Here is an 18,212-nt window from a genome sequence, read left to right as displayed (position 1 = left end):
GCAGCAGCACCGTCCTGTTCCACAGCACCCAATATAATAGGCATGCTCCTCTGATACTAGAGAGAATAGGTATGCAGCACGACTAGTATCCATTCTAACTTATAGCCATGAATACCCCTTTCCTCCATTAATATGTCCACTCCCTCTTAAAGCCCTCCAAGCTGGCAGCCATCACCACATCCTGGGGCAGGGAGTTCCACAATTTAACTATGCGTTGTGTGAAAAAATCAACTCTTCTTCATTGGACGCCTCCGAGTTCTAGTATTTTGGAAGAGGGAGAAAAAGCTATCTTCGTCAACTCTCTCCACCCTGTGCATAATTGTATAAATGTCTAGCATGTCCTTCCTTAGTCGCCTCTTTTCGAAACGGAAAAGTCCCAGACTCTTCAGCCTTTCCTCGTAGGGAAGGTGCACCGACCCTCTCATTATCTTACTGCCCTCTTCTGTGCTTTTTCCAGCTCTGCGATGTCCTTTTTGAGATAAGGTGACCAGAGCTGCACACAATATTCCAAAGGAGGTTAACCATTAATAAACTGAAAAGCATGCCAGAGCAAAAACTGCATGAAGCACTGAGCAGCTTAAAAACAATTCTCATAGAGCAGTTCCTAGTCTAAAGAGCCAAATATTGAAATGATGTGAAAGGATCAGCCCCTTAATTATAGGCCTGGGTAAAAAGGAAACAATTTATCTTCACAGCAGCCCTGTGAAGTAGGTTAGGCTGAGTGAGGGTGACTGGCCAATGTCACTCTAAGTGAGAGCTTGAACTCGGGTCCCCCCCCCCGATCCTGCTCTGACTTACCATCAAGCGATTCAGCGACCTGTGTGGGTTTACTCTTTTATTTATTAAAATCTTTATATCCTGCCTTTTCTTGTGCCTCCAGGCAGCGTAGGTGTCATAGTTAAAACATTACAAGTTATAACCAAAAAAATAAACCCCAGATGTCCCCTCTGTCCCTCAAAAAAAGACACTGCCTGTGCCCTGTTAAAAGCCCTGGCAGGTACAACGGTCTTGCAGTGTTCTCTTGTGCATAATGAGCCATGATCTCTGACTGAAGCTTTGGCCATGATCTGAGCATTTCTCTGGACCCATTTATGACAAGACACAGAAAGGAAACTGTTCTTGCTATGGGAACACTGGTATGATTTTTTCCTCCTGGGTGCTTGTTTTTACATTCTGTGAGATTGGAGCTTTTACTGAAATGGGGCCCACAATTGGAACACTGGTAAAGTTTCTCTCCCATGTGTACTCCGGCAATTTGCAAGGCTGGATTTGCAAAAAAAAAAAAAAAAAAAAAAAAGCCCTTCTTACACTTGGAGCATTTATATGGCTTCTGTCTAGCATGGGTCCTCTTGTGCCTAAGAAGTTATATTATTCGACTGACAGAAGGTAATCTGACAGAGGAAGCACTGATACTGTTTCTGTCCCAGATGAATTCTTGCGTGTTTTCTAAGGTCAGAGTTGGATCCTCTCGTGAAGAATTACAATGATGTTCTCCTTCCCCAAGCATTTGCATGACTTCTCTTCCATGTGTGTACAAAAAGGAAAGTGATGTAATGGCAGCTTTTGCCGCCGTCTGAGCATTCGTATGGTTTCCCATGCAGGTTCTCTTTCACTGATAATAAGGTGAGCTCTGCTAGCAGAGACTTTTAAGTGGCCTTTCACACCATTGACAACTCCATCTTATCCATTAGTTGCAATATGGAGTTGGTGTTAAGGTGGTTGCAGTGTTTTTTTTTGTCTGATTGGACACCTCTGGAAGTGCAGAATCAACTGGATGAGATCTGTCCTGTGGAGTGCTACACAGTTGTCTCATACCCACGCTCTTCTAGATCTGTATGAGAGGCTGCTGAACGAGATCCTCCGGAGTTTGGGGATTGGGTGTCACCAATATGCAGATGACAGCCAGCTCTATCCAAGCCTCCAGATGCATCCTTCCTGGATCTGAACCAGCGCTTTGAAGTTGTGGTCAGATGCCTAAGAAAGAGCAAACCGAAGCTGAATCTAGAAAAGACTGAAGTGATGCTGGTGGGGAAAGCTCATGTTTCCGAGTAGGCGTTGACAATTCCAGGTGCCAGCTTGCCATTGCAACCTGAAATCTGCTTATGGTGCCTAAAGGTCTACTGGCCCTCAGTCTGCAAACTCAGAGGTTAAAAGGAACAGGCAAATGGGGGGGTGTCATCCCTTAAAAGGAATGCCCTGCAAAACTTTTATTACTGCATTAATTGGTTGCTAGGATATGACCGCTGCTGCAAACAGAGCTCAACCGCTGGCTTCTCCTTTGCCGGGATAACAGGGTTGCACTTATCTGTAACTGTTGTTCATCGAGTGGTCTTCTGTGCAGGCACACATGGGACCACGCTTGCACAGGCCTGCCACGAAGATCGATTCTAAAGCTACTTAGCTCTCTCTAGAAGGTTCAGAGCGATCCCCCCCTCTTCCGAAACAAGCCAGAGTTTTCCCACCCAAACCAGCACAAGATGGAGGAAGGGAGAGCCCTCCTTCCCTCAGTCCTCCCTTTGCTGCCATGAAGGATCCAGACAGCAGAGGAATCCACAGCGGGGAAAGGAGGGAGGGGTGTGTGTCTGCCCTGAAGACCACTTGATGAATAAAAGTTACGGGTAAGTGCAACCCGGTTTTCATCTTTGTGGCTTCTGTACATGGGAGAATAGCAAGCTTGCTTACTGAAGGAGGTGGGTGTGGGATCCTGAGCAAAATAATGATTGTAGAACTGCTTCCCTCACAGCCGCATCCCTCCTGAAGTTGACATCGACAGCATAATGCTTGATGAATGTCAACGGAGAAGACCAGGCGGCTGCTTGGCATATGCAGTCCAAAGGAGCGTTACCTGGGAATGCAGAAAAAGACTTGAGATATGGCACAGAGCGAGCTTTCAGAGGAAATGGGCAATCAATCCTTGAAGCAAAGTAAGCTAACTGGGTTGTCCTGACCACCCAGTGTGAGATGGTTTGGGCAGAGGCTGCATGCCGGTTGCCGGAACCAGAAAAAATAATCAATAAATTGCCTCCCTTACGGAAAGGTGCAGTACGATCTAAATAAAAGAGTAGTGCCCTTTGTACATCTAAAGCAGTAGTTCCCAAACTTTTCAGGCTACCGCCCCCTTGGTTCCACAAACTCAACCCCAGTGCCCCCTACCCTATAAAAAGAATTATTCAAAATAGGGGTTTGCATGACTCACTAAAGGAGATAATAACAATCAAATTTCAAAACAGTAACAATTAATTGCACATCTATTCAAAATCAAATAAAAACTTTTTAGTTGAAATTTGTTCAACAAAACTGATGAACTTGATCCAGCTCTTCAAAGTGTGGGGGGAAATTCTGATAGTTTCCACCAAATTTGCCAGCATGGTGCCATAGCTTGATCTACTAAAAATTACTGAACAACACAGTTGAAGGGGCCTACCCCTGCTGCCCCCTTGCCTCTTAGTGCCCCCTTAGGTAATCCCACGCCACCCCCAGGGTGTGGTACCGCCCACTTTGGGAACCACTGATCTAAAGTATGTGGTGTGCATTCTCTATCTGAAGTGGGAGAGGGGAAAAAACACTGAGAGGACTATGTCCTGGGAAATAGGAAAGGCAGAAAGCACCTTTGGGAGAAAAGCTAAGCTCGGGCAGAGGACTGACTTGTCAGCATGGAATCTTGAGAACAGGAATGTACATTGGAGAGCCCCGAGTCCTCCAACCAGGCAGGCAGATGTAAATTGCCAACAGGAAGGCCACCTTGAGGACAAGAAGGGCAGGTCATAGGTGGCCAGGGGATAAAAAGGGCTGGGACATTAGTGCAGAAAGAACCAAGGAGAGGCTTCACTGAGGGACAAGTGGAGGAACGTGAGGATACAAATTAAACCCTTTAGAGATTTCTTGGAAATGAGGAAAGAAGAACGCAGAGGTACCGTTAACTGAGTCATGGAAAGTCTTTGGAAGTCTTTAAGCAGAGGCTAGATGGCCATCTGTCCGGAGTGCTTTGATTGTGAGATCCTGCATGGAGGGGGAAGGGTTGGGGTCACTGGGGATGTGGGGGGAGGTAGTTGTTAATTTCCTGCATTGTGCAGGGGGTTGGACTAGATGACCCTGGTGGTCCCTTCCAACTCTATGATTCTATGTACTTCAACAGAGGTTACGGCCAAGCCACTGTCCTTTAAGTGCAACAGGTAATCAAGTACACTGTTCAAAGGGCAAGACTTGGGTCGCATCCCACGAGCAGATGCCCAGAAAACGAATCTACACCATTTAGAAGCGTCAGATTTCTTGGTAAAAGGACATATGGGGGATAAAAGGACTTGGGCAAGCCTATCGGACCAGTCCACCAACCACGCTGGCAGGTGTAAGGGCTGTACATTGTGCCGGCGGAGGGGGGGCTATATGTAGGAGATCCTCTGCCTTCGGTAAGGGGAGTTGAATGCTTTTCAGAGCACAAGAAGGTGACTCCTTGCCCCAAGGAACTTACAATCTAAAATTTGAGACGGGGAAGGTGACGAAGAGAGGGGAGAAGAGGTGGAGAAAAACGGGGGAGGAATGTATGTTCATTCCAATGATGTGTACACAGGCTCAGTTCCTATAGGGGAGGGGAACTAAAGGCAAACATTTTCAAGTTTTCCCTGGGCTGGGCCTCTTCAGGGAAACAGTCTCACATGCAGAAAACAATTTGCACCACATCTGAAAGAAGACAAAGAAGAAGCAATTGTGCAACTTATTCAGGAAGGGATTCCAGAGCGTTGGGCTAACGGCAGTAAAGACCCTGCTCTTCACAACTAACTGATCACCCCACCTCTTAGAGTAGGGCCTGGCCTGCTGAATTTACAGTTGCCAGCTGGTGTGGGGAAAATGTCCTGCCCCTTTAATAGAGGTTAAACATGTGGAAATGGACTGAAGTTTTTGTGGCAGGGAGGTAAAATAACATCACCTGTTAAATAATGTCTTATTAATCCTCTCTTAAAGGGACAGGGCATTTTTCTCCAGGCCAGTTGGCAACCCCATTTATAACTCAGAGGCAAACATTACGTTTGCTTAATATGGCACACAAAAATTGTATTTGGTACGGATGTTTTTGGGCTGCTTAATTTTGGGGGTGGCTCCCAGGTCCAAAGAAAATTTGTCAATGGCTGGTTTTAGAGGAATAGGATCCTCATTATTGTCCTCATTAGCTACTCTTTTGGAAAACACCGACCGTAATCTGCTGACCTCCCCCCTACCACAACTGATCATAGGGCTGTCTTCATGGAATCTGTCAGGGAATTAATGAACTGCCCCCTCCCAAGTGAGTTCCTCAGCTGCAGAGCATGATCTAATTAAGTCTGCTTGGGACCAAATCCTTGAAATGGACTTGGCAGAGGCAACAACTAGTTCAGGCTGTCCAATTCCTTCATGATGGACACACTTGACAGGCCCCGCATCACTCAATGACCCTCATGACTGAGCAGATTTTTGAACCCAGGTCTCTCCATTCTTGAACAGTTTTGAAATAATGGCTCTCTTAAGCTCACAACAACTATGTGAGGAAAGTTATAGGCCAAGAGCAGGACTGGTCCAAGGCTACTCACTCTGGCGCATGGATAAGTGATCCTGTGAACCTGAGTCTTTCCAGGCCAAGGGGCACACCACCCTGGTTTTGTCTTCAAGGCTTCCAAAGGAGAAGACAACGACTTCCCCAGGCCAACTTACAGGTAGGTCTATTACTATGGTTTTATTTGATGTCACAAAAAGGAACTTTTTGGGCAAACTATCTTTGCTTGGATCCCCTGGAAATTTTCAACTAACGGAAGGGGGGTTCTTTTTGCAGATTCCCCTGTCCTCCTGCAGACCTCCAACTCGTCATGCTATTCCAGGTGGAGGGTGGGAATCACTGAGAGCCAGTGTGGTGTAGTGGTTAAAAGTGGCGATTAAGAGTGGCAGGCCCATAGCTGTTTACAAGCAGATTGATACACAAAAGCACCAATACACGTTAGGTGTCCACTCCACGTTAATTAGCATAGCCTACAGATATTGCCCGAAGGAGTCACTTAGGAAAGCGCTTGATCTTGTGAGCTAGGAGACAGAAACCACATTCCTAAGGTTAGAGGTAATTCAAAGGCAGCTTTCTCTCTACTGGTGAGAGGCAGTACCAGGCACAGAGTATGCTTTGTTGGTTCATGCCCCCCGGATGCCAACCTCCCCAAAGCTTCCATGTGTGTGCATATGAGCACATTGTGTTCTACACCAGCCCTTATATCTGGGCACTACACTTTTGTCTCTGTCTCGACAACTACAGCTTGTTAAAGCAGACAATGAGAGGGGAGAGGCACAGACTGACTCAGGCGATGGGCTAGGCTTGCCAACTCTGAGCTGGGAAAATCCCGGAGATTTGGGGAAGGGGGTTTAAGGGCTGGATTTGGGGAGGGACCTGGGTGGGGTATAATACAATAAGAGTCCACCCTCCAAAGCAGCCATTTTCTCCAAGGGAACTGAACTCTGTAGTCTGGCGATCGGTTGCAGTTCCGGGACAGCTTCAGCCCCCACCTGGAGGTTGGTAAGCAGAAGGCGGGCCTTCATGGGATTGAACGAAGGACCGTGGCTCTCGGCGAGAGAGCGTCTGCTTTGCACTTGCAACATAAACTCCCCCCTACCCATCCACGGTGCCAGGATTATACCACTTCAGACTGCCTGGTGGAGGCTCCGCATGTCTGAATGCAAATTCCATGGGGGCAAAACAGCGGGGGCCGCCACCGCCCACTTTCCGGAAGTACTCCGGTCGTGCAGCCGCGGAAAGTCCGACCAGAAGTAGGTCGTGCCCGTCTAGGCATCCACTCGGTTCTTTTGTCTCTTTGGTAGGAAATGGCACAGGAAGCCCAGGGGCCTGGGAAGCGAGGAGATTCCTAGAGCGGTCGGGAGAGAGAGCCTCTCTCTTGTTCCCCCCCTCTCTCTGGCTACAGGAGCGTTGAAGAGGGCCGACCTTTTCTTTTCTCGCGGCAAAAAGTGCAGCTTGGGACCCAGCCTTGCAAGGAAAAAGGGTTGCATCTGAGCGATGGAGGCGGCGACCACCGAGAAGGAGACGGTAACCAGCGCATCGGGGGTCCCCACCCGGTTTCGCGCGCGCCGAAAGGCTCCTGGCCCTGGAGCTCGTGGGGTGGCTCGAGCTCGGTCCGGCTTTCTTCGTAGGAAGGTGCAACGAGGCATACCGCTGGGAGCTGTTTGGAGGAGCGGGTGGGACACAAAGACGAGGGGATAGTCGGTATTGGAGCCCAGTGAGATCCCACACTCCCCCCCCCTTGCAGATTGGGGCCCCGATCCGAACTCCCCTTCCCCCAGCTGGCCCCGTGTAGCAAGCCCGGGGACCCAGGTGGGGTTAGAATTTCTTTGTGATTTATTATTTTTTTAAAAAACTGCCTTCACTGAAGTAAGCATCCCCGTATTGCTATCAGGCTAAAACTACAAGGGAAGGGGGCAATTTATTTATGTATTTATTGTGCTGATTTCAGCCCTCCTGCAACAGACCTCTGATCCCCCCCTCCTATGTATTCCTCAGGAGCACCGTTTTGTGCTGCAGCCGGGGGAGGGCATGCTTCTTTAATGGAAATGTATCCATCAGTGGAAGTTTGAGGTCAGAATCCAAGCCAGAATGTGCATTTCGAATAGATGTTTGACAGAAGTGCCTTTTAATTGCCACCTAATGTCTAGCTCCCCAGAATTCTGCAAGGACCCATTCCAAACTGTAGCATACAGTAGCATGCCAGGCCCGTTCAGACTCTTTGGTGCAAATCCTGTATACACCAGAGATCTGCTGACAGTGACAAGTTAGGGACTTGGCCTTAAGAAAGAGGTACACTTGGAAAATGCCAGGATACCTTCCCAACTGCAACAAGAAGTCATTGTCAATCACCTGGACGATACTTGTCAGCTCAGGCTGTGCTCTACACCTTGCAGTAAGAGCACAGAGGCTTATGGAACGTCTGCAGATGTGTTAAGGATACTCTTTGCAATCGTACACTGCTCTGTTCCGGAATAGATACTACTGGAGTTTTCTTCGTAGCCATTGCGGCAGGCAGCATTTGGCAGTAGTTCCATGGCCGGTGAAAAACCAATAACCTGCATTCTGGGGGTGGATCCTAAAGCCTAAGAAAAGTTGTGAATGTTTGGCCAATCCTAGTTCAGCCAATGCATTTAAGCGAAGAGAATCAGAGCGCTGTTAACTTGCAGCCTTGCTTCTGTAGAAGTAGTGTCTTTTCCAGTGTCTCTATTTGCAGCCAGGGAAGAGGGAGAAATTAGACAGCAGAACTGCAAATAAAAATGTATTTGGATCTTGAGAGCTGAACGTTGGAAATTGGTTTTGTGATGTGGTGCTAAGGTCAACAGAATTTTCTTCTCAGTAACTGTGCATTAGATTGTGAGTCAGGGGGCAAAACATCCTGTAGGGTGGTCTCAGAAAAGTAAGACGCTGGAAAATGCAAATTTGCAGTGCAATCCTAAACAGAGTTACACCATTCTAAGCCCATTGACTTCAACCAACTTAGAATGGTGTATCTCTGTTTAGGATTGCACTGCTACAAATGGAACCTTCTGGCTCTTGGTTTACAGATTGTCTCCTTTGCTTGCGAGTGCAGGTGTTTTATGACTGCAATCCTCGGCACACTTAAGAGGAAACTAAGTGGTGTACGATTGTGCTGTACATTTGTTTTTCCCAATAATTGTGGTTAAAGGAGGGTGTTCTGTAGATGACTATGGGCTGGATCCAGATTTTCCATAAGCAGAACAGACCTGTCATAGAATCATAGAGTCGGAAGGGGCCATCTAGTCCAACCCCCTGCTTAATGTACAGGAAAAGTGCAATAGGGCTAAGCCTACAGAAATTTGAAAACAAGCAGAAATCTAAAGAAGAGCCAAAACAAACCTGAAACCGAGCACACGCATTTAAACATTACATGTTATATGGGGTCGAAGCGACACAGTTGGGGCATACTTACAGTGGTAGACAACAATCCAGTTGTATAGACCACAGTCCCTATCTCTTTACCAAAGTAGCTTTCTGGACCAGTTCATTACAGTACAGTCATAGAATCATTGAGTTGGAAGGGGCCAAATCAGGCCATCTAGTCCAACCCCCTGCTTAATGCAGGATCAGCCTAGAGCATCCCTGACAGGTGGTTGTCCAGCCTCTGCTTACAGACTGCCACTGAGAGGGAGCTCACCACCTCCCTAGGGAGCTGATTCCACTGTCAAGCAACTGTAAAAGAAAAAGAAAATTCCTAATATCCAGCTGGTACTTTTCCACTTGCAATTTAAACCCATTATTGTGAGTCCTGTCCTCTGCTGCCAACAGGAACAGCTGCCTGCCCTCTTCATTTCTCTCCCCTCCCACTGATCCCAACAAAATGCTGCTCCTTGGGGATTGGAGACTCTGAGGAATGATGTAAAAAGGCGGTCCACGGAAGGAAAGAATTGGTGGAAGTTGCCAGTTTAGTAGATCCAACCCTGTAGTTAGAGGCTGAGACTAGGCTCTAGGATAGGCAGATTTGGATCCCTCCTTCTGCCAAGGAAGCTCACTGGGTTTCCTTGGGCCAGCCACTCACCACCTAAGCTACCTCGCTAGGGTTGCCAAGTCCCTCTTTGCCACCGGGGGGGGGGAGATTTTGAGAGGCGGGGTTTGGGGAGGGGAGGGACTTCAACGTCATAGAGTCCAATTGCTAAAGTGGCCATTTTCTCTCTTTTTTAAAAAATAAATTTTTATTATGTAATAAAAGGATACAGAAGGAAAATGGGAAGGGGAAAGTATAGAAATGTCTAACATACCGTTAACAAACTGAAAATTAACAATTTCAGTGCAGAGCAAACAAACGACATTACTTTGCATTTCGGTGTTTGGGTGAGTTATACAAATAACCTAGTCAATAAATGGTCGTTTAATATCCCCACGCACTACATAATTGTCTAAATATGAAGTTAAAACTACAGTGGCCATTTTCTCCAGAGGAACTGATCTCTATCAGCTGGAGATCAGTAGTAATAGTAGATCATCTGCAGCTCTTACCTGGAGGTTGGCAACCCTGTACCTCACACAGTTGTGAGGATAAAATGGAGGAGAGAAGGATGCTGTAAGTTGCATGGATCCCCATTGGGGGGAGAAAAAGCTGGTATGGGTATCTAACTAAATTGTATCAGCCAGCTTTATGAATGTGTTGCAGCATTTCTGGCTTCACAGAACTTCTTGATGAGTCTTTGGAGCTCAAAACGATGGATTCTGCCCATGCTCTGAAGACTAATTTTCTCTGAAGAGGAGTGCTGTGAAAACATGCAGCCCTGCAACCATCCTTCAAATATTAGTGATTAAAAAACAACAACAACGAAAGCCTCAGCGTGTTGTGTGAAGGGAAAAGAATGCCCACCTGGTGAGTGCATTTGTGGGCTCCTACCTATATGGAATGAGAGGCAATTTGTGTTGTTGTTGTTTACAGGAGACAAGTGTGGATCAAAAATTCAGACCAAATGTAGATGCTGGCGAGGGGAATTCGACTCCGAGCTCAGCAAAGAAGAGGAAGTATTATTGCTGTTTTAAAGATGAGTGGTGCAAAGAAGACGCGTTCAAAGAGTGGCTTCGCAAAGTGGACATGGTGACCGCCGAATGCGTTCTGTGTCATCAAGGGTTCTCAATAAAATATGAGGGGAGAGGAGCCGTGACCAGCCATGCGGAGAGCTCCAAGCACAGAGAATTAGAGAAGCAGCATAAAGACATGCCGGAAATCCTGTCCTTCATCAACAAAGCAAACTTCTCCCAAGAAGATATGGTGACTGCGGCAGAAGTGGGCCAGGTGTATCACAGCATCGTGCACCATCTGAGTTACGCCAGCCAAGCGTGCGCCTATAAAACACTCTCGAGGATTCTACCCGATTCTGTCGTCGCGAGGAAAATGTCTTGTGGGCGGACAAAAGCCACCAGCATTGCAGAGAGCGTTCTGGCCCCCAAATCACGGGAGCTTTTACTGAAGGACTTGGAGAACGCGCCTTATTTTTCAGTTGGATCTGATGCCTCCAACAAGAGAAATAAGAAATTTTTCCCAGTGACCGTGCGCTACTTTTCCGTGACGGAGGGCATTAAGCATGGCCTGCTTGATTTTTACAATGAATTGACCAGTGATTCGATTGCGACGCGGATTGCCATTATTCTGCAGGAGAACGGTCTCAACGTAAGCCGAGTGGCGTCTTACATGATCGATAATGCCTCTGTGGATTTTGCAAAACACTGGGCAGTGTTCCAGGACCTCAAACAGCTTAATGACGGACTGATACAAGTGGGATGCATGGGCCGCGTCATCCACAACTGCCTCAAAAAGGGGATGCGGGTCTTGAGCTTTGACGTAGAAACGCTAATTTTCAAGATATACAGCGAGTTTTCGGCCTCGCCCAAAAAGACAGAGTCCCTTACGTCTTTTTTTGAGTTTGTGGAAACGGATTACAAAGATGTGCTTCAACACGTATCAACGGGGTGGCTCGCTCTTCTGCCCGCCATCGACCGAGTCCTAGAAAACTGGTCAGTGTTGAGGGCGTACTTCTTGTCGGAGGGGGAAGAAGAATGCGTGAAGATCGTGTGGGAAGCATTCAGCGCGGAAGAGCATGCCTCTCTTCCTCTTTGCTACGTTCATTTTGTGCACAACCTGATGAGAATATTTTCCGACGCTGTGAAAAAGCTGGAATGTGACCACGTCGGCAGCACAGAACTGCATGGCGTCCTGGAAGGCCTCCATTCCAAGCTCAAGAGAAGAAGAGAGGACAAATTCTACGGGAGATCTGCCCAAATCATTTTGGGCAACATCAGTGTCTTCGACAACCGAAAATTCGTCGAGGAAGCAGAGGCCATGTTGACGCAGTGCATTGCATACCTGGAGGATTGCTATAGTTTCAAAACGTCTTCTTTTGAGCCGATGGCCGTGCTTTCGCTTAACAACGAAGTCAAGTGGTCTGATTTGGTGGCTCTGGTGGCAGCCCTACGCATTGAGATAGACATCGACCAGCTGTACAACGAGTACTGCGTTCTGCAGAAGTTCAGAGAAGAGATTGTCTCCAGGGAGCAGAAAATAGATCAGCGATGGGTGAAAATTTTTAGGCATATCCCTGAGCGTAAGGACAGCCAACTGCTGAAGTTGGTCTCCTTTGTGCTTTCCATTCCTGTGTCCAACACCTTCTGTGAGAAGATTTACAGCCTCATGGCCCAGCTGTGGAGCAAGGACAGGAACAGGCTGAGCGACAGCGTGGTGAAGGCGGAGCTGCAGGTGCAGCTGAACTTCAATATCTCCTGCGCGGACTTCCACGAGTTCCTGTACAAGAACCCGGAGTTACTTAGAGCAGCACGAGGCCAGCAGAAATACAGATTTAAAAAGGAAGAACCAGAGGGTGCTGCCTTTCCCTTGGCAATCCAGTTTTAAGGTAAAAACACGATCATGTTTAACTATTTAAGTAGCTATTGAATCACTGTGGGGTTAGTTCTGCACCAGACACGTGCTCTGTCTCCCAAGCCCCTCCCCAGGAACTCCCTGCTCACAGATCTCCAGAATTGTCCATGCCCACCGGCTGCCAGTCCTCCTTTCCCCAGTTTGTTGGTTTGTTTATTATTTCCACTTATTATCCTGCTCTCCCCGGGCCAAAACCAGGCTCAGAGCGGCTGTGTGTGTGTGTGTGTGTGTGTGTGTGTGTAAAGTGCCGTCAAGTCTCAGCCGACTTATAGTGACCCCTTTGAGGGTTTTTATGGCAAGAGGCTAACAGAGGTGGTTTGCCAGTGCCTTCCTCTGCACAGCAACCCTGGTATTCCTTGGTGGTCTCCCATCCAAATACTAACCAGGGCTTACCCTGTTTCACTTCTGAGATCTGACGAGAACAGGCTAGCCTGGGCCATCCAGGTCAGGGCAAATATCCTGTTAGATCAGTAAAAACTTTAAATCATTTTAAAATAGCCCTATAAAAATCATATAAATATCACCTAAAGTGCCTCTAAAGTGTAACACAAAACACAGACTTCAGTAAGGCGAGCAGATGGAATAAATACAGATTGGATAAAAAGATATCACCACAGCAGGGTAATAGGGCCATCAGTGCTAAATGCAATGCTGGCAGACCGTGTTTGATGCCACAAAATCTGGTTCTTCTCTCAATGCTCAGGGTAGAAACATGAAGACCAACACCTCCCCCCAAAAAAAATCAGGAAAAAGACCATTTCCCCGCCTCTGGGAAGTATACTGTTTTTATGAAATATTTTTATTAGCAAAATTGATAGGGATGCCAGTTCCTTTTGTGTGTTTTTAAAAAAACAAGCAATGTGAATTTCATCTCTGTTATGATGCTGAGCTCCCTTCCTCCTAGGTCTGAACTCAGGGCCTCGTCTGCTGTGCTATAGTTGAAATGCTGGTTGTTGTGAATGCACCTGTTTCCCTTGCTTTCCCGCCCTTTCAAGTCCAGCCCCCCTGTGTAAAATCCAAACTCAAAAGTCCTGTATAGATTTTATTATCTATAGGACACAAAACTACATGCAAGCATTCAAGTTCTCCAGAACTCTTCATCAGGCCAGATTTTTTTTTTTTTAAGGATGGAAGAAGAGCCCAGCTGGATCAGACCAGAATGGTCCATATAATTCAGCGTCGTGTCTCACATGAAAATGGCCACCATGAGGGGATGATGACAGTAAATGGTGCCAGTGTGGGTGGGAGGCTTGTGGTGTAGAGGTTAAGAGCGGTGGTTTGGAGCAGTGGACTCTGCTCTGGAGAACCGGGTTTGATTTCCCACTCCTCCACATGAGCAGCGGAGGCTAATCAGGTGATCTGGATTTGTTTCCCCACTCCTACACATGAAGCCGGCTGAGTGACCTTGGGCTAGCCACAGTTCTCTTAGAGCTCTCTCAGCCTCACCTACCTCACAGGGTGTCTGTTGTGGGGAGGAGAAAGGAAGGTGATTGTAAAACGGTTCGATTTTTCCTTAAGTGGTAGAGAAAGTCAGTTGGTGTGCTAACTCTTCAATTGGTCTTTCCAGAAAGATCGTGGAGAACCAGGGAGAAGGGGAAAAAAAGAAACAAAACAATTGGAAGACGGCCTTGCGTGGACGCTCTGGAAAACACCGAACTGGTTTGAAAGGCATGTTGGAGCTCACCAGCCGGTTCTGGATGCTGCCTCAGTTATCCTCTCCTGTTCAGACTAAACCGGCTCATTTCACAGTAAACCGAACAGCCGCCGTTAGGGAAGTTCCTTGAAAACACGGAGCTTTGAGGTTTGCCTTCGCGTCCGGAGTCCTGCTGTCAGCGCCACAAACACGAGCTGGGCCAAAAGGCCTTCCTCACAGCGGACTTTCAGAAGACCTGTAGCTCAGGGAGGCGTCGCAGACTGCCCCCCCCCCCACCTTCCCTGCTACTGGCACCCACCCCATCGACTGCCAGAACAGAAGAAGGGGAACCGAGGACTGGCTGCTTTCACTTAACCATCCTTTGTGTGGGCCTGTTTTGGGCTGTTGATTTCCATGAGTAGAGAGAAGTACCGAGTTAAAAAAAATTGTTAGGTGCCATTTTAAAACATTGTGAATTTTATGTCTGTTTGTATGGTTTTCTTTAAAATGACTGGGGGGGGAGGGTTTTTGACCCCAAAAAAGGAACCTTTAGATAAAATTACTTTTGCTTGGATCCTCTGGGGAGTTTCCACTATTGAAAGGGGGTGGACAATTTTTGACAATTCCCCCCCCCCTTACTCCAGACTTCCAGCTCCCTCCTCAGACTGCTCTTGAGGGTCAGAACAGGAGCAACACTTGAGGGAACATTTTGGGTTGTAGTGGGAAAGGGGAGGCGAGGTAGTCCTGCAGTGGTTATAGAACTTTCTTTGTCAACTGAGATTCACTGGGGGATCCAAACCATTTTGATTATTTTTCTCTGTACTTAGGAGGGGTGTAGCCCTGAGGGATATGATTTAAAGGAACCCAGGTGGGGAGAAGGGCTAAATAAAAGAACCCATAGTTGTTGTTTTTTCCAGTAGAAGAAAAAACAGGCAAACTGGGATAGTGATTTGAGACAAGGAAAGGGTATGGGTTTGGGGTTTTAAAAAATGTTCCAAGGAATCTTTTTAAATTTTGGGAAAAGACACAGGCCCTCCTGATTTATCTGGAGAGTGGTCACCTTACCATAGAAAGAGATGTTTTGTGGTAGCAAAAATACCCCAAATTGGAATTCTGCTTGGGATAAAATATACCCCATGATACAATATGTGTAAAAATATGGATTTTCCCCCCTGCACATGTAAGCAGGCTTTTAATGTCTGTGAAATGTTAGTTTTCATTGCTTTGCTCATTGTGTATTGCATATTGTGGTACTGTTTCTCTAATTTTATAGTCCAGTTTTGTTTCATTGTTTGTATAGTATGCCTTTTTAATTTTTAAACTTTTATTTCAACAGGTTAATCACAGGTTTATAGACAAATAATGCCAAATCTATTAATTGAGATAACTTTTAGCAACACAACGATGTAAATACAATAAAATCTATGTATAGACTCATCCCGGTTACCATAATAGAACCCGCTGAGGATCATTATGACACAACTGTTCGTAATAAAAGTTTACGTGCATAGAGAAAAAACTATGGTGTTGCTTGCATTATTTTTAAATTGTATTTTTAAGGTATAGTTTGGGTTTGTTTTTGCTTAGATCTACATTTTTAAAGGAGTATAGCCAAAAAAATGCTGTTTGCATTTTGACAGCTAATAGGAAATTTATAAGCTCTTCTGAATTGGAGGTATTTGTCTTCAATATATTCAAGTAGTATCATTGTAGCTCTTGGTATAACCTGCTGTCTTTCGGATATGATATTTAATTAGGGCTCAAAAATGTTGAACTTTTGTACCAGGCATGATAGAAGGTACCCTTCACATTTCTACCCACCGTTGTCTGATGTTTTAGAAATATATTGGAGAAATATATCTGGAGTTAAATACCATTTTGAGTAGAGCTCATAGGGCACTTCTCTTATATGTGGTGTGGAGAAGTAAAGAGTGGATTTGTCCGTATAAAGGACCAAAATATGGAGTTCATGCAAATCCTTTTCCTGTTTGAGGACATAGTTTGGAATTGCACCCCAAACACATGCTCCTAATGTTTTGTAAAGAAAAATAGTTTTGGTAAGGTAAGAATATTGGTAACCCATTTTTGAAACTGAGTTCTTTTGTAAGTTGTCTTTTACATCTGGGGGTGTTTATCCATGGTTAAACATGGAGGTATTGAAACCAAGAAATTACAAGAAGAGGGAACTGCTCTTGTCAGTTTCATTTACAACATATGCTTTTTTGACACATCGTTTAACCCTTGTAGATTTCAGAATGAAAAGGAATGTTGGTCACTTCTGTATGAAAAATTCTTCTCCTAGAAATGACTGTACTGGAGAAATTTCTGGAACTAATTTAGAGTGGCATTTGTTCCAGATTTAAGGGTAGTAGAAAAGGATTATTGAATGTTGTGAGATGGTGCATATTTTGCATCCAGGTGATCTCTTTTGAACTATACTGGTTGCAATAGGATTCTTCTATGTTCTTCCATGTTTTACTAAAGTTCCCTAAAATGTACAGATGCATTTCTAAGTTGAGGTGCTGAGTAATAGAGAGAGAGGTCTGGAATCTTCAAGCTATCAAAGAATGTGAGGAGAAAGCTTGGATCCCTTTTGACTCCCAACTAAAATGATCTATAAGCCTCTGTCATTTTGCAATATACTTGTGAGATAAGGTAAGTAGTAAGAGGTAACAGCAATTTCAGCCATACTACCATTTTGACAATGTGAATCTTACTAAACCAATCTTAGTCCAGTCAGTGAGATTTGATTAAGTCTTCAGGGTTTGTGGTTATCTTAATCCCTAGGTGCTTCCACATGCCAGAGGCTAATTGATGCAGCTTACTGTTTTTAGTGAGCTGCGCACTAATTTTGTAATCCTATTTTATTGAATTGCTCGTTTGTCTTATACCGTTCTTATTGCATTGTTTTTAATTGATTGTTCCGCCTTTTGTCTCTGTGAGAAAGGCAGACGGTAAATGAAGTAAATATGTCCCTTTAAATAGATGGACATGTGATTGCTTTTTAAAAAAAAACATTTTCATGGGGGGGAATTGCTGCTCAAAATGGAATACACAGTTCCACCTTAAATGTTCCACTTCGTCTACCAGAGCTGGGATATCTAAGGTCAGTGTTTGGCAGAAAGGACCTGCTTATTATTATGCCTTATTTGTCAGATATTACAAACCATGAATACTGAAGGGCTTTTATGCTCTTTCGATATAATGCTCTTCCCTCTAAGATTCTCAAAGGGATATATAATAAATGGCCAATGGATGCACGAAACTGTATATGCAAGCAGGACTCGTTAGAAACTACTGAACACATTCTTTTTGAGTGTATGTTGTATGATCATATACGCACAGGCCCTCTGATTGTTAGTGGACTTCCCCAGACCTCTCAGAAAACATCATCTAGTGTTCCTTTTGTCAGGTGAAATACCAAATTTATCTGTTAGTATGGCCAGATTTGCCTGGCTGGCAACTAAAAAAAGACAAAACGTGCTTAAGGCTCTGGAATAATTAATCTGTGATTAGAATCTACTGATTTTATGTGTATTTTGGAGGATTTTATGTTTTTACCCCAGTTTTAATTTCTGCTACATTTTTATTATTTATGACAGGGGAAGGCACTGGCAAACCACCCCATAAACAAAGTCTGCCTGGTAAACGTCGGGATGTGACGTCACCCCATGGGTCAGGAATGACCCGGTGCTTGCACAGGGGACCTTTACCTTTAATTATGTATGTATGTATTTAACTTTGATTCGTTTGGAGACTTGATGGTCTGTGACTGTGAATAAAGTTACTACTGAACGGGTCCCCAACCCTTTTGAGCCTGGGGGCGTCCTTTGGAATTCTGACACAGCATGGTGGGTGCAGGCACAAAATGGCTGCTGCAGGAGGCGGAGCCAGTAACAAAGTGGCTGCTGCAGCTTATCCTTAGACATATGGTGAAGATCCTTGAGTTATGGTGGCAGCTCCTGCCAAAGCAACTTTTTTTTTACAAATCTGCACTGCCATTCAAATCACCAATGGCAAAATGCACACCTGGCCCACACCCACTGTCTAAAAACTCTTGGCGGGCACCAAGGAAGAAGTGTTGGTTTTTATATGCCAACTTTCTCCACCACTTAAGGAAGAATCAAACCAGCTTACAATCA

Source organism: Euleptes europaea, chromosome 1 (assembly GCF_029931775.1).
Source record: "Euleptes europaea isolate rEulEur1 chromosome 1, rEulEur1.hap1, whole genome shotgun sequence".
NCBI lineage: Eukaryota > Metazoa > Chordata > Lepidosauria > Squamata > Sphaerodactylidae > Euleptes > Euleptes europaea.
The sequence above is the reverse complement of the archived record's forward strand: the minus strand, read 5'-3'. Positions refer to the sequence as shown.